At 40.0% G+C, this 14,640-nt stretch overlaps 1 protein-coding gene across 3 annotated transcripts in view; it reads right to left on the bottom strand.

Moving 5' to 3' along the window:
• The window catches only part of ptprt (protein tyrosine phosphatase receptor type T), a 257,994-nt gene that overhangs the window by 90,187 nt on the left and 153,167 nt on the right, over nucleotides 1–14,640 (bottom strand). The window lies entirely within an intron of this gene.

Raw genomic sequence — 14,640 nt, 5'->3', positions numbered from 1 at the left:
TTTTCTATGCTGTTACTCTGTCTTCTTTTAATTTACGACTTACATCTGGATGCTATCTGCTCGCATTCCAAACCAAATGGTCTCTGTATTCTTCCAGATTTCAGACCATTTCTAATTAACCATTAAGTCAGTATCTCACAATCTTAATTCTAACACATTAAGAAACAGTAAGAGAAGCTCATAAAACTGATCTTTTCCCCGTTTCTCTACGATTAAGATTGACTGAAATCAAGTTTAATGTTTAAATGTGTCTTGTGTTTGGTGGAACCACAGTGCCCTCCAGTGGTGAGCCCTGGTGCAGTTGGACGAGAAATATTCTGTTTAATATGTTCATGTTTATAACCAGTAAATGACTCTGATATGTCTTTGTTTTAACAAGTATTAAGCTGAATATGTATAATTAATGTTTAATCACGTCATAATCCTTGTCATGATAGACAAAGTACATCTATTGAGCCATGGTGAGAAACTGAGAAGGTGAAGCACGGTTTAGTTCAGTGAGTTTCTGTGAATCTTAACACCTCCACTAAATCTTGGAGATAAAAGCCGGTAAGCCCCGCCTAGACACGCCTCGATTTGCAAGTAATAAAACGGAGAGATCACGTCTCTCGGTTCAGTTTTTTTAAGTTTAGTTTTGTTTTAAGTTGTTTTTAAAGTTTTGTTTTTTTCAGTTGTTTTTAAAGTTTTTAGTTGTTTTTAGTTTTCTTTTGAAACTTATTTTGAAGCTCTTTACTTTACTTTGAAACACGCTCCAAGACAGCGATCTCATCAGAAGTGCTCACGCGTTGATTTTTCTCATTTTATATTTTTCGCAGTATTGATTAGCTTCTTTTATTAAGTTTGTACCAGAACGAAGTTCTGTTTTAATTTGTTTTATACCGTTAAGTATCGTAACCCGCTTTTGAAGAAGTGAACTTAATTTAGATTACCTTGCATTAACTAACAACGGACTATCCGCCTGATCAACGTATCGTCCTCAGTTATTTTATTCAAGAAGTTAAATCTAGTTTACAAAGTCAGAGCCTGAAAACCACTCGAAGAAACGAAGAAGAACATCTTTATCACAATCATCATCACGACACAGCAACTTGCTGTGTCCGAGACCGTGCAAGCGGTTTCCAACGAAAGACAGACTCTTTGACAAGCCCCCAGCGCTCGCTAGCGGTACCATCCCGCTGGGCATTGAGCCAAGATCTGCACCGGATCGGTACGGGACCAGCTGCCCTCTTCCTAAGACAAAGGACCGAGGTGCCCAACCGACTGATACCGGACGAGCTGACCCCGGCCATCGGACCGGGACTGACTGACTGCTAGAGCTGCAAAACACCTGAGGAAATCCGCCGCCGCGGACTCAACACCTCTGCGGTGAAAGTAGGCTCTCCATCACTCACAACAGCTGGATTCACACATGATACATGAGATGGTGTCTATGGCTCTGATTCTGATCTTTTAGCTTAAAAGCAATTCGGTTAGGGTCTCGTTAGTATTAAAAATTACTCTCGTAATCTTTAAATGCTTCAACCTAACTCATAATCTCACCATCAGCCCATATTCCACTAATAACCCATTACTTAGTTATTCCATATTTTCTGTTACCTGTTGTTATTCATTTAAATTGCCATTTCATTTATTTAACCTGAATTATTTAGTCAATAAACATATTAACCGTATGTCGTTGTCTGTGCAGGTTTGTTTTTAATGTGGAGAACCGATGGATATGTGTAGAATCTCACTGCTTCATATATGAGATGAATAAATTGATCTGAAATTGATTAGAATTGATACAAGTTAAACTTGTCCAGTCGAATTTGATTAATTACCTCCGGATTATTCAAATAGACAAAATAACGGAGGTGGTGCCCCATTAACGAGTGTTTATTATTAGTGTATCTCCTACATATTATTATGGTGCCGTCCGTGCGAGGCCACCTAAAACCACAGTTCTCTGCATTAGATTGAAGCCTACAGACAAACATCGGCTTTAATAATCAAAAAACCCAAAGCTGTCTTAATGTTGTTTGGCTGTCCACCAAGTGATTAGTGCGATACTTAACCTTATATTCTCTACTGCATATACCTTGAATTGTGTGTGAGCATAAAACTTCGCTGAGATTTGATTTCGCTGCTTAATATGAAATTAATGTGTATGGATGCTGCGTTGTAACCAGATCCGTGTGTGATAAAGAGCGTTCAACATCGCTGCATGTTGGAAATTAATGTGTAGATGCTGCGTTGTACCAGATCCATGATTTAAAGAGTTGTTAAACGCCGCCGTGCGTTAATGCTTCATGTACAGATTCTGCGCTGTAATTACCAGATCTGTGAGTTAAAATTGTTCAGCGCCGCCGTGCGTTAATGTTTCGTGAACAGATCCTGCGTTGTACCAGGTCTGTGATTTATTTGCATGCATAAGTGTCGCTGCACACTTCTTAAATTAACCGGTTTGATGAATCATAAGCTGTTGCGCTGTGCCAAAGCTTAGAGATTCATTCTGAGATGAAGTCTATATCTACCGCGATGTTCCGGAGATATTTGTAACTTGCTCAGACCCTCGTGTGTTCTGATTTAGATTAGCTACCTAAACAGAAAACAGCTGTGCAAACAGTGAGAGGTTTATTTGATCTACCCCGTGTAGTATCAAGATTGGTTGCTATGGCAACAATCTCGTTCAGAAGACAGTATATTTGACTGTGTAAAGGAGGACAGGAAACCTCTATCAGTTGAAATTGTGAAAACACAAGTAAATGAATGCAATGCTAGTTGCTGGTTGAATGTTTTCTGAAGTGCTGAAAACTTGTTGGTGCTAAAATTAAAGTGGCAGGATTCACTGCGTGTGACCAGTGAACTCAACTGCTGTTAACTTTGTCTTAGAGAAGTTAACCCTCCAGAGTCAAACCGTCACTGACCCAAGCCTTGAAAAACAAGGGGGGTATATCAGTGGGCGGAGCTAAAAGTCCCTCCTCTAGACTCTTCTTCGTGTAGCCTTGTTAAAATTAAATTCTGCGATAGCGCCCCTGGTGGCCGACTCTGTAAAACCTCCGAAGTTGCGATAGCGCCCTCTGTAGGACGATTCGGTAAAATATTTTTATTTCTTTTGATAACTTCTTCTAATGACCAACTCTGTGAATATTAAATTTGTAACAACACCCCTGGTGGCTGATTCTGTTAACAACAAATACATTTGAATAGCATATTCTGCTGGCTAACTTGATTAATTGAATTTTGTCTTTCAGCTTTAATAGGCTGAAATCCCACACAGGTACTTGCTAAATTGTATTATTGGAAACCTGTGATACTGCAATAACTACTATAGTGAATTAATGTGTCTCATTATTCAGGTAAATCGAATAATTAAGTTGTAAATTACGAATTTGACAACTTTAACCAGATTTGACAACTTTATTCCAAATTCAATTGAAATTTTTGTTGTATTACTTGGAATTTGATCTTGATATATGCTACGTGCATGCAAGTCAAAGAATTAAGCTGTTAACTACACATCCAAGTACTTTTAATCGAAAGCCACATTTAGATCAAATACTTTAGTCTTTGTTGTTAACACATTAGCTGTCAAATCCTTTGAAATCCAAAACGTCTGCTGTTTTTGAGCTTCACAAATTGAGTTAATTAACCAAGCAAACCCCACCTCTAATTGAAAACAATTAGAATTTAAAAAGCTCAAATAAAATAAATAAATAAAACAAAGTAAATAGAATTTTGAATTGAATTTTTTCTTCTAAAAACAATGGCAGGGCCCGGTGATTCTGACACCGTGAGCCTAGTGAATCCCTCAGACAATCTAGATTCAGTAATATTGGATCTCACCACAGAGTTGCTACCAGATTATGCAGATAAAATCCAGAAGACCGACCCTAGTGAGCTACATGAAATAATGTCCGCGTTAGTACACCAGTCCCTGACTGAAGAAATGAAAGGAAAAGACAGAGAGAAAATGTTAGGGATGATGGTTATCGTGATGTCTGCACAACAAAAACGCAGAGACCAACTGCTAGAGAACGCTTTAGCTGAAATAACCCCTAAAAAGCAACACGAGAAAACTAAAGAGTCCTTAACTAAAGCAGAAGACCGCATTAACCGACTTGAGTCTCAGGTTAAAGCACAAAAAGAGGAACAGGCTGAAATGCAGGAAGAAAACTCAGAGCTCAAACAAGTCCTTCACGCCCAAGGGCCAGGGCTAGATAAAACAGAATATGAACTTGAAAAAGTAACTAAACATCTTGAAGATGCTAACAAAGACCTTGGAAAAGCAACCAAGGAAAATAAGGAGCTAAAAAGTAAGCTCAAAGTTTGGGACAGGGCCAGAGAAAGAGAAAGGAAATGTCTACATGACATGCAACAGGCACTAAAAGAAGCCAGGGACCAAGTTAACGAATCCCATCTTGAACAGATGGAACAAGAGGCAGAGCTCAAAGAGGTTAAAAGGGAATTAAAGCACTCCTTTGAGTATAGTTCATTCCCAAAAGCGCCTGCAGGTGCAAACTCTCATGAGGAAAACAAAAAGAGCAGATTCCACAGGAACGCTCAATTAGGCATGTCCCCGCCACGATCTATGTCACCCATAGATCCCGTTGTCCAGTCTCGGACTGACAGGGACCTGCGTGACCGAGATAAAAGGTCTCCCTCCTCTCAGCCTCTCCCTTCTCCAAGCGCGCAATATTCGCGAAACCCCTCCGACAGGGACCTAGATAAAATGGCTCGAAACATAACCCATTTCGAACCCAAACCTGGTGCCTTTAATGAAACTCACAGGCAATTCGACCCTGAAATTTTTCCCAACCCTCCCACCCAAATGATCGGCGTTGCCGCTCAAGCTCAGGTAGTAGCCAATGCTCCTGACAACTCTTCAGCACCGAGACGTTCCGGTCCTGACTTGACATACTTGCATGACGCACGCACTGCCCTGCGCATTGTCGAGGGCCTCCTTGTACATGTCTCCGACGCTCTCACTTCACCTGCATTCGTGGTGCCTCAGAGCCACAGGGGGGTGATGCTAATGCAGGCCCATAACTCTCCATGCGCAGGACATAGAAAAGCCAAAGCAACATACCAGGCACTCCAACAAGTAGCCTATTGGCCACACATGCAGGAAGATGTAGCAAACTACATCAAAGACTGCTCAATTTGCTGTCAGGCCCAACTGTCAAACCTGCTTCACAGAGCTCCCTTCCCACGAAGGGGCCACAGAGCCTACTATGACCAAAAAGTGTCCCATGACAAAGTCAAAGTGGGGGACAAGATTTGGTACTACACCTCTGCTCCCCTGACTAGAAAGGCCAACCAAAACACCAGAAGACTTGCCCGCAAGCTTCTGCCCCAAAAGATCAAAGTAAACAAAGGCCAGAAAGAGCAGACGCTTAAGTGGATCCATCGCAACCAGATGAAACCACACAAAAACCCCATGGGACTTGACAGGGATGCAAACTTCTCTGATAGGTCATAAACAAGAATAAAACCTTTAAAGCACCTAAAAGTGCCAATCGCGAATAAATTTTTTTTTTTGCCAACAAAGGTCACTGTTGTTCGCGTCATTTACAAAGTTGAATTGAGAAACAGGCTTTGTAAATTAACCTGCTAACTTAACCTGCTTAACTAAATACAGTCCTTTGATTCACCCAAAACTAATTGATTCAAAGTGGGGGTTAATCTAACACGTTTGCCCTTTGGTCCAAAGTGTATAATAAATTGAAAAGTAGAATTAAAACCAAACTCTGAGATTGTTCGCAAGGAACATCCCAGACTGTTGATCACCAGCTGTCGTCTACACACAAAGAAAGTGTTTATCAGGCTGACAGACTCAACCTACAGGTTGCAGCAGTTGCAGAAGTTCACTGTCACTCAATCAGAACTGAGTAATTTAGTTACAGACCTAAACAATTAATTGGTGAAATCCTTGATAAAGCTATCAGCTATAAAGCTTGTAAGAATATTTTGTTTGTATAAATCTTGGACTCTCTACAGTTCATGCTGTCAGTTTATTCACAGTAAAATCGCCATGAATGTGAATTTCAAGCTGAAATCCCAGACATCAGAGCGCAGATCAACCAACAACAGCAGGTGCTACAAACATAAGCCAATCATTGTAGAGCATCATTTTGGTGGTCAAAACCCACAGTGAAGTTCTGAATAAAACTCTCCTTGCTATAATCAGAATTAGAATCAGAAATACTTTAGTGATCCCTGAAGGGATATTGCTTGTGTTACAGCTGCTCCCATTCAGTTTTAGAAAATAAGCAGAAATGTACATCTATATGAACAGTGTAATAAATATTTACGTGAGTAATCATTCTCCTTTCAGTCATGTCAGTTGATTATGCTCACACACAACCTGTCAGTTCGTTATGGCAGACACGCTGAGAGACATTGGATCCTCAGTGAACAGCTCAGCCATAAATAAGATTCTTCTGCATCTTATCCCACTGTTTCTGGTGAAGTAAATTTTATCCACCATTACCAGAGAACGTTATCCTATACATTGAAAATTTAGCTCCATCATTTGGACACAAACCAATATGAAATCAAGAAATCTAAATTTTTCGACAAACACACACTTGAGTTAGAGCAAAACACTCTTACTCAAGTGCAGTGATCAGTTATTGATAGCGACACTCACAGTTAGTTGATAACAGTTACTATTGACAGTTCTATAACAGGCTCCTTAATTCTATAAGATTAAGAGTAGAACTTTCCACTAACCAAGTTAGTATTATCAGTACTGTTTTCCCTTATTTTTTTTTTACTATATGATTAGACCTTAGCACATGCCAAAGTCAGACACCATCTCTGATCATAAAGTGTGCCACCTGTGCTCCTCGACGATGGACATCATGACTTCATCGATCCAAAGTTCCCGCTACTACGGTCATTCAGATCGAAGTGGGGGATATGTAGGAACCTCTGTCCATCGCCTCTGCATTAAATTGAGGCCTGTTGTTCTTGTTAATTCTTCTCATCTGGATGAAGATTATTTACAGGAAGGAGGCGCCTTACAGGGGTGCCATCTTATCTCCTGGCAGAGAGGATAGTGTTTCCTGGACCATAAAGACTTCAAATGAGGACAGTTTTAATTAATTTACAACTAAACTCCCATTTCTGAACTCTCTTTTCCCTTTGACCAGAACCTCCTCACACAGGTCATGTGAGTCCTGTGACAGTTCACCAGGAGGGACGAACGAATGTCTTCAGAATGTGTTAATACAATGTCTTTACATTTGCAGATTAAGTAACACGCCTGATCACTTTCTACCTATTTCTCTCTCTGTCTCTATGACTTCTGATCCACAAACATTCACAGAGTGGACATCGGACACCTTCTGATGTGTTTTTCTATGCTGTTACTCTGTCTTCTTTTAATTTACGACTTACATCTGGATGCTATCTGCTCGCATTCCAAACCAAATGGTCTCTGTATTCTTCCAGATTTCAGACCATTTCTAATTAACCATTAAGTCAGTATCTCACAATCTTAATTCTAACACATTAAGAAACAGTAAGAGAAGCTCATAAAACTGATCTTTTCCCCGTTTCTCTACGATTAAGATTGACTGAAATCAAGTTTAATGTTTAAATGTGTCTTGTGTTTGGTGGAACCACAGTGCCCTCCAGTGGTGAGCCCTGGTGCAGTTGGACGAGAAATATTCTGTTTAATATGTTCATGTTTATAACCAGTAAATGACTCTGATATGTCTTTGTTTTAACAAGTATTAAGCTGAATATGTATAATTAATGTTTAATCACGTCATAATCCTTGTCATGATAGACAAAGTACATCTATTGAGCCATGGTGAGAAACTGAGAAGGTGAAGCACGGTTTAGTTCAGTGAGTTTCTGTGAATCTTAACACCTCCACTAAATCTTGGAGATAAAAGCCGGTAAGCCCCGCCTAGACACGCCTCGATTTGCAAGTAATAAAACGGAGAGATCACGTCTCTCGGTTCAGTTTTTTTAAGTTTAGTTTTGTTTTAAGTTGTTTTTAAAGTTTTGTTTTTTTCAGTTGTTTTTAAAGTTTTTAGTTGTTTTTAGTTTTCTTTTGAAACTTATTTTGAAGCTCTTTACTTTACTTTGAAACACGCTCCAAGACAGCGATCTCATCAGAAGTGCTCACGCGTTGATTTTTCTCATTTTATATTTTTCGCAGTATTGATTAGCTTCTTTTATTAAGTTTGTACCAGAACGAAGTTCTGTTTTAATTTGTTTTATACCGTTAAGTATCGTAACCCGCTTTTGAAGAAGTGAACTTAATTTAGATTACCTTGCATTAACTAACAACGGACTATCCGCCTGATCAACGTATCGTCCTCAGTTATTTTATTCAAGAAGTTAAATCTAGTTTACAAAGTCAGAGCCTGAAAACCACTCGAAGAAACGAAGAAGAACATCTTTATCACAATCATCATCACGACACAGCAACTTGCTGTGTCCGAGACCGTGCAAGCGGTTTCCAACGAAAGACAGACTCTTTGACAAGCCCCCAGCGCTCGCTAGCGGTACCATCCCGCTGGGCATTGAGCCAAGATCTGCACCGGATCGGTACGGGACCAGCTGCCCTCTTCCTAAGACAAAGGACCGAGGTGCCCAACCGACTGATACCGGACGAGCTGACCCCGGCCATCGGACCGGGACTGACTGACTGCTAGAGCTGCAAAACACCTGAGGAAATCCGCCGCCGCGGACTCAACACCTCTGCGGTGAAAGTAGGCTCTCCATCACTCACAACAGCTGGATTCACACATGATACATGAGATGGTGTCTATGGCTCTGATTCTGATCTTTTAGCTTAAAAGCAATTCGGTTAGGGTCTCGTTAGTATTAAAAATTACTCTCGTAATCTTTAAATGCTTCAACCTAACTCATAATCTCACCATCAGCCCATATTCCACTAATAACCCATTACTTAGTTATTCCATATTTTCTGTTACCTGTTGTTATTCATTTAAATTGCCATTTCATTTATTTAACCTGAATTATTTAGTCAATAAACATATTAACCGTATGTCGTTGTCTGTGCAGGTTTGTTTTTAATGTGGAGAACCGATGGATATGTGTAGAATCTCACTGCTTCATATATGAGATGAATAAATTGATCTGAAATTGATTAGAATTGATACAAGTTAAACTTGTCCAGTCGAATTTGATTAATTACCTCCGGATTATTCAAATAGACAAAATAACGGAGGTGGTGCCCCATTAACGAGTGTTTATTATTAGTGTATCTCCTACATCATCATTTCCTTCCATCAATCCCAGATTCAACCTTTCTCTATTCTGCACCAATTTACAGGTAGCCTCAAAAACTCCCGCGTGATTGGAGCTTAGAGTGGCCTATTCCTGGCTATCTAACTGCACTCTGACAGAAAGTGGGCAGGAGACGAGGAGGAGGAAGTGAGGAAAATAAGGAAAGCCAAATGGAAAGAGATGAAGAGATGGAGAGAGAATGAAGAACAGGAAGAGAGACGAGAAAACTATCGGGAGAAAGAATGGAGGGAAGATAAGGAGTGGAGACGGAGGATGGAGGAGGGAACAAAAGGGGAGACAATGCAGAGAAGGAGAAGACGCAACAGACAGAAACATGACAAGAGAAAAGGCCTTCGTCTTCTCCTCCCCCCTCCTTCTGTACACCTCCACCTATCGCACATTCATCCCGTTAATGGACTCGTTTAAATGACAAATTCCTTGCATATTGTAAGTGGCAATGAGCACGACATAATCCTTCTTTAATGAATGTCACAGCGGCAGTTCATTAAGCACTAAGGTTACCCAGCCGGGTGCCGACTGAGGCAAGAATCATGGACTACTTTGTGCCCCCGGCGACGTTAATTGCAGGCCGTTTGATGTGTCGATAATGAGCGATGCGTGGTGGATACGTTGTTTTTTTTAGGGGGGAGGATGAGCTGAGAGCTTCCCCTGATGAGTCTGAGAGGAGACAATATCACAGAGAGACATGAGATGAGACGAGTGGAGTGAAGCGAAGCAGCAGTACTTTTGGTGAACTCCAGAGCTGCTTTTTTTAATTGTTGCTCATTTGATATATTAGGTGTCATGAGCACTTGAGGGGTTCATTTCCCAAATGCCGGATACTCCATTTAGTGAATGTCATTACGAAACGTCATTCTGTTTTTCTAAAGCGTAGAGAATGCAGTTTTGTGAGTCTGTGTGCTCTCAGTTTGGAGTTCATTTTATGGCTTTATAATTTGTTTTTAAAGCACAGTTCTTCATGGATCGGCTCCCCCTCACCTCTGACCTTTTAATTCCCTACACCCTACCAAGACCACTCTGATCAGTCACTTGTGGTTGTCCCTCAGGCTCGGCGGTAGCTAAAGGGTGACCACGCTTTCTCAGTTGCGGGCCTCAGTCTGTGGAACAGACTGACCCACCACATCAGTTCAAAGCACAGCTCAAGGCTGATCTCTTTTTTTGGGGCTTTTGATCATACTTCTCAAAATGTTTGTTTTACTAGTTCTTTCATTGCTCTGGGATTTTATTGAACCGAATCGCAGCCTTTTTAAATTGTTTTTCACTTGTTTTTCAAGTAAAGTTGGACAATTAACAAAGGCCATTGTCTGACAAGGCAACTCAGTCGCCAGGATAAAATGCTGCCAGTTACGTTCTGCAAACCACTGATTGTTCACATATGTTATAGGTGACATATGATATTTCTACAAAACATGTCATCATATTCATGTTACATGTGAATGACTGTCATATCAGGAGGTGGAGGGGATGGTGGTGGTTTTAAGGAGACCTTTAAAGGAGATTTCTAGGGACATCACCTGCCTTATTTGTGACAACAAAACCATGTGTTTTTGATGAGACTTTGGGTCATCTGCTGTGTTTTTATGGCGCTCAAAACAGGTATTTTAAGCCAAAACACGATCTTTTCCAAACCCTAACCACATGTTTTTTTGTGCCTAAGCCTAACCAGTTCATAAGCAAAGCCTTCTTACAATGTAAAATAGAAAAATCGAGAAGAATTTAGAGTTTCAAACATTAATTCTGGTGATTGGGTTTAGCATGGAAGTGGTATTTTAAATGGGCTAGAATATTTTTCTTAAAAAATCTTTCTGTATTGATTTATGGACATTTTCCCTCAACAGACAGATTATAGATAAAATTATTGACAACTGACCTTCATATGATGTGAATGACCTGAATGAAGATCTGTTTTGGAAATGTTGGTGTTCTGATCATTGATCTGATTCCAGCAGTAAGTTTTGCCATGTGATCACCTTAACTGATGGATGATCTCAACTGCTCACATTTAAATTCAAGTCATTAGTGAGTAGTCAGTATTTCTAACAATGTTACATTGTGTTAAGAGGAAGTTTTGTCTTTTATATAATGTTGTTTATTTTGGTAGCTGTGTTGGTGTTTTGCATTTGAAAATTCTACCAATAAAGGTCTCTGAAGCGACCTAGGATGCAGTGTTACATAGCTACTCTGCAAAAACTCAAAATCTTACCAGGTATATTTGTCTACATTTTGGTACAAAATATCTCATTACACTTAATAAAAGACAAAATCACAGCGAAAGTAACGTTTCATTGAGATAAATGGGACTTGTTTCACTTGTTCCATGGGCATACAAGCAATAAACACCTTGTATTTTTTTTTATTTTATTTTTTACGTATTTCTGAAGTGGAGTTTATTTTAAAAGGAAAAAATCGATCTTACTACTCAATATAACTTGGTTTTTATTCAGGATTTCTCAAGAGGCCAAAGACCTGTAAATGTGCCATCCATGGGATTTGTTCTGGAATAAATGTTTGCTATATATCTGTTCCATTAATTATTCAAATGGTGTTGTCCCAACATATTTGTAGCTAAAAACTGTCTCTGCAGCTACAATGCTTCTGTAAGAATCAACAACGTTTTGTAGTATTCTTCTTTTCCTAGAAAGTGATGCATGCAGAGGGAATTGCATTTATTTTAGAAGTCTGGCGAGTCAACAGGGGGCAACCTTAAGGCAACCAATCAAACAAGCAAAACGACATTTGTTTCACTTGTCGAGGGATTGACAGAGCTCTCGATTATGGCTAGAATAGCCTCAGCCAGTCGGTTGGCAGCCAGATAGCTCAAATATCCTCGAGCCATCCCCAGCCAGCGCAGCAGTCAGACAGGCAGTCAGTCACTTCAGGATGACAGCGGTTGCTCCAGAGGAGGCTGCAGGCGAAGCCCAAACAAACTTTCATCTGCGTATCACAGGATTTAGAGGAGGGACCCGGCAAGGGAGTGAGAGATAGAGGGATACAGAGAGGTGGGGAGAGAGAGAGAGAGAGAGTACACACACGCTGCAGGACTGCAGGAGTCTTGCACGACTTTAAATCCCTCTCTCATCTACCAGTAAACATCCTTTGGCTACAGCTGTGTGTGTATGTATACATGTGAGTGTGTGTGTCTGTGTACATGTGTATGTGCTGCTGCTTCTTTGTGATATAATTGTTCTTTGTTTTTCTATCAGATCCTTAAAGAAAAACACATTAATTTTTTTCAGGACTTTTATTTTTTTATGATAAACCTAGGAGAACACTATATTTGTTATTTTCCTGCCTCATGTATTTTGTGTTGCGTTTGTTTAATATAGCTGGACTACATATTGTAATATGATGCTGTACTTTTGAGGCTGGCACCGCAAAATAAACACATAAAATTAACTAAAAGTTGAATTAACGGCTCGTAGTTGTATGCTTTTGTGCACCAGTCAAGTTGCTCTTCCTGGGCTATGGCACTGATTAATGGCCATAAAAATAGTTTCTGCAGAATATCATGATATAACAGTGAAGTTGAACTTTTGGATATCAAAATGTCATCACTTCAACTTCACTTCATTTTATCCTTGAAGGCATTTGTGTGAAATGTGTCAGAATTCTTTAGTAATGGCCCAAAGTGTGTTTTGTGAGGTCACAGTGACTTTGACCTTCGACCACAAAATCCTCTAAATTCACAAAATTCGAGGCGTTTCTGGTGATATCGCTTTCACAAGAATGGAACAGACTGACAACCGGAAAACATAATGTTCCAGCCACAGCTATCGTCTGCATGGAGGTATAAATAAAAAATCTAATAATGATACCTTAGCCAATACTTATTATTAAATATCAAAGCACAAATGTCTGATAAACGTCCCATGAATCTACCTAGAAACAGTGGAAAAATATTCCCATTAATATCAGCAAACACTAGTTATGCCTATAAACTGGTCAGGCTCTATGAGGGACTAAGAAATGTTACATATGAATATTTTGTGCATTTCTGTGTCCATGCTTGTTGTGTGTTATTCAAATGTGTGATTTTGGTCATTCCTAGTGGTTATGTTTTCCTAGTGTGTACTCATCTCTTCCACCGAAACAAATTAAACACAGTAGTGAGAGTGGAGAAGCAGCAAACCCACAGAGATGTCTGCTGTATTTCTAATTGTGTCAGTTTCTGAGCGTAAAGGAGTAATTTCTGGTTTGGTCAAACAGCCTCCGGGTGGCTGCTTTAAGAAGAAGTGTTGGCATGTGATGACTGTTCCGCTCAGTTAGGACTCGGCTGCAGATTTCGGAGTAAATTTTCAGATGCTTTGAAGACAGCTGGAGAAGCAGGGTTTTTTACAAATTCTCTGCGGGGATTTGTGGGTGAGCTTGGGGCGTGTGCATATTTGGGAGTGTATGTGCTGTACGTGCTTGTGCATGTATGAACAGACAGCTATAATAGCACCTCATTAGAATTGGTTAATAAGCAGGAAATGGCCACTTGGTGGAGAAGATAACAGTGAATTACATTGACCTTTTGGGGTGAGACACTTTGAGAGACGGGCCGTGCAAACAATGTAGATGAGTCCGACTGAAATTTCCCCTTTCCACAAAACTAATGTTGTAGTTAAATTCCAGTTCCAGCTGATATACTATGAGCACTCACCAATGAATACCAGTGTTTTGCTACAGGGTGTGTGTCTGATGATGTGCAGTGTCACTGTCGCATCCCGAGTTTCAAAAACCCGCACGGGATGTTTAAGGAACACTATCCTTCCTTAAACAAGTAACTCCTCCCAGAGAAATGCTCCATCGCTAAAAGTAGTAGTGTGTAACTTTGTGAATCTGAAGCAGGATGCTGATGGGAGGTGCCACTTCAACAGCAAGGCTAGTAAGCCACTATTGAGTTTGGCGTATAAACAGATGTATACACTCACATTATAATGAGTTGTAGATGGCAATACTGTATCGTTGAACACATTCATTGTCTACTTTTCACATAGGTTTACATTAACATTTTCTAATACAGCTCAAATCTAAAGCTGGGGTTAGTACGATTGGAGAAACCAGAAAGACTAAGCTAGATTTTGTTAAGTATCCCTATTAGTCTAATAAATACATAAATAAACAACTCTGTTAAATGCCACAGTCATATAAACACAAGCAAAACAGCCCTCAAAAATGTACCTTAGTTTCAACATTTGTAATGGTGACACTACTGGATTTTTCAGGATACCTTGGGACAATTTCCAGCTGTGTTTATGACCAAAACAGCTGTTCTAGGCCAAAAAATGATCTTTTCCTAACCCAACCATATGGGTTTTGTGCCTACACCTAACCAGACCGTAGGCACAGCGTTGTCATCACATGAAATAGAAAACTGAAAGAAAT

Source organism: Pagrus major, chromosome 6 (assembly GCF_040436345.1).
Source record: "Pagrus major chromosome 6, Pma_NU_1.0".
NCBI lineage: Eukaryota > Metazoa > Chordata > Actinopteri > Spariformes > Sparidae > Pagrus > Pagrus major.
This window is presented reverse-complemented; position numbering and strand designations above follow the sequence as displayed.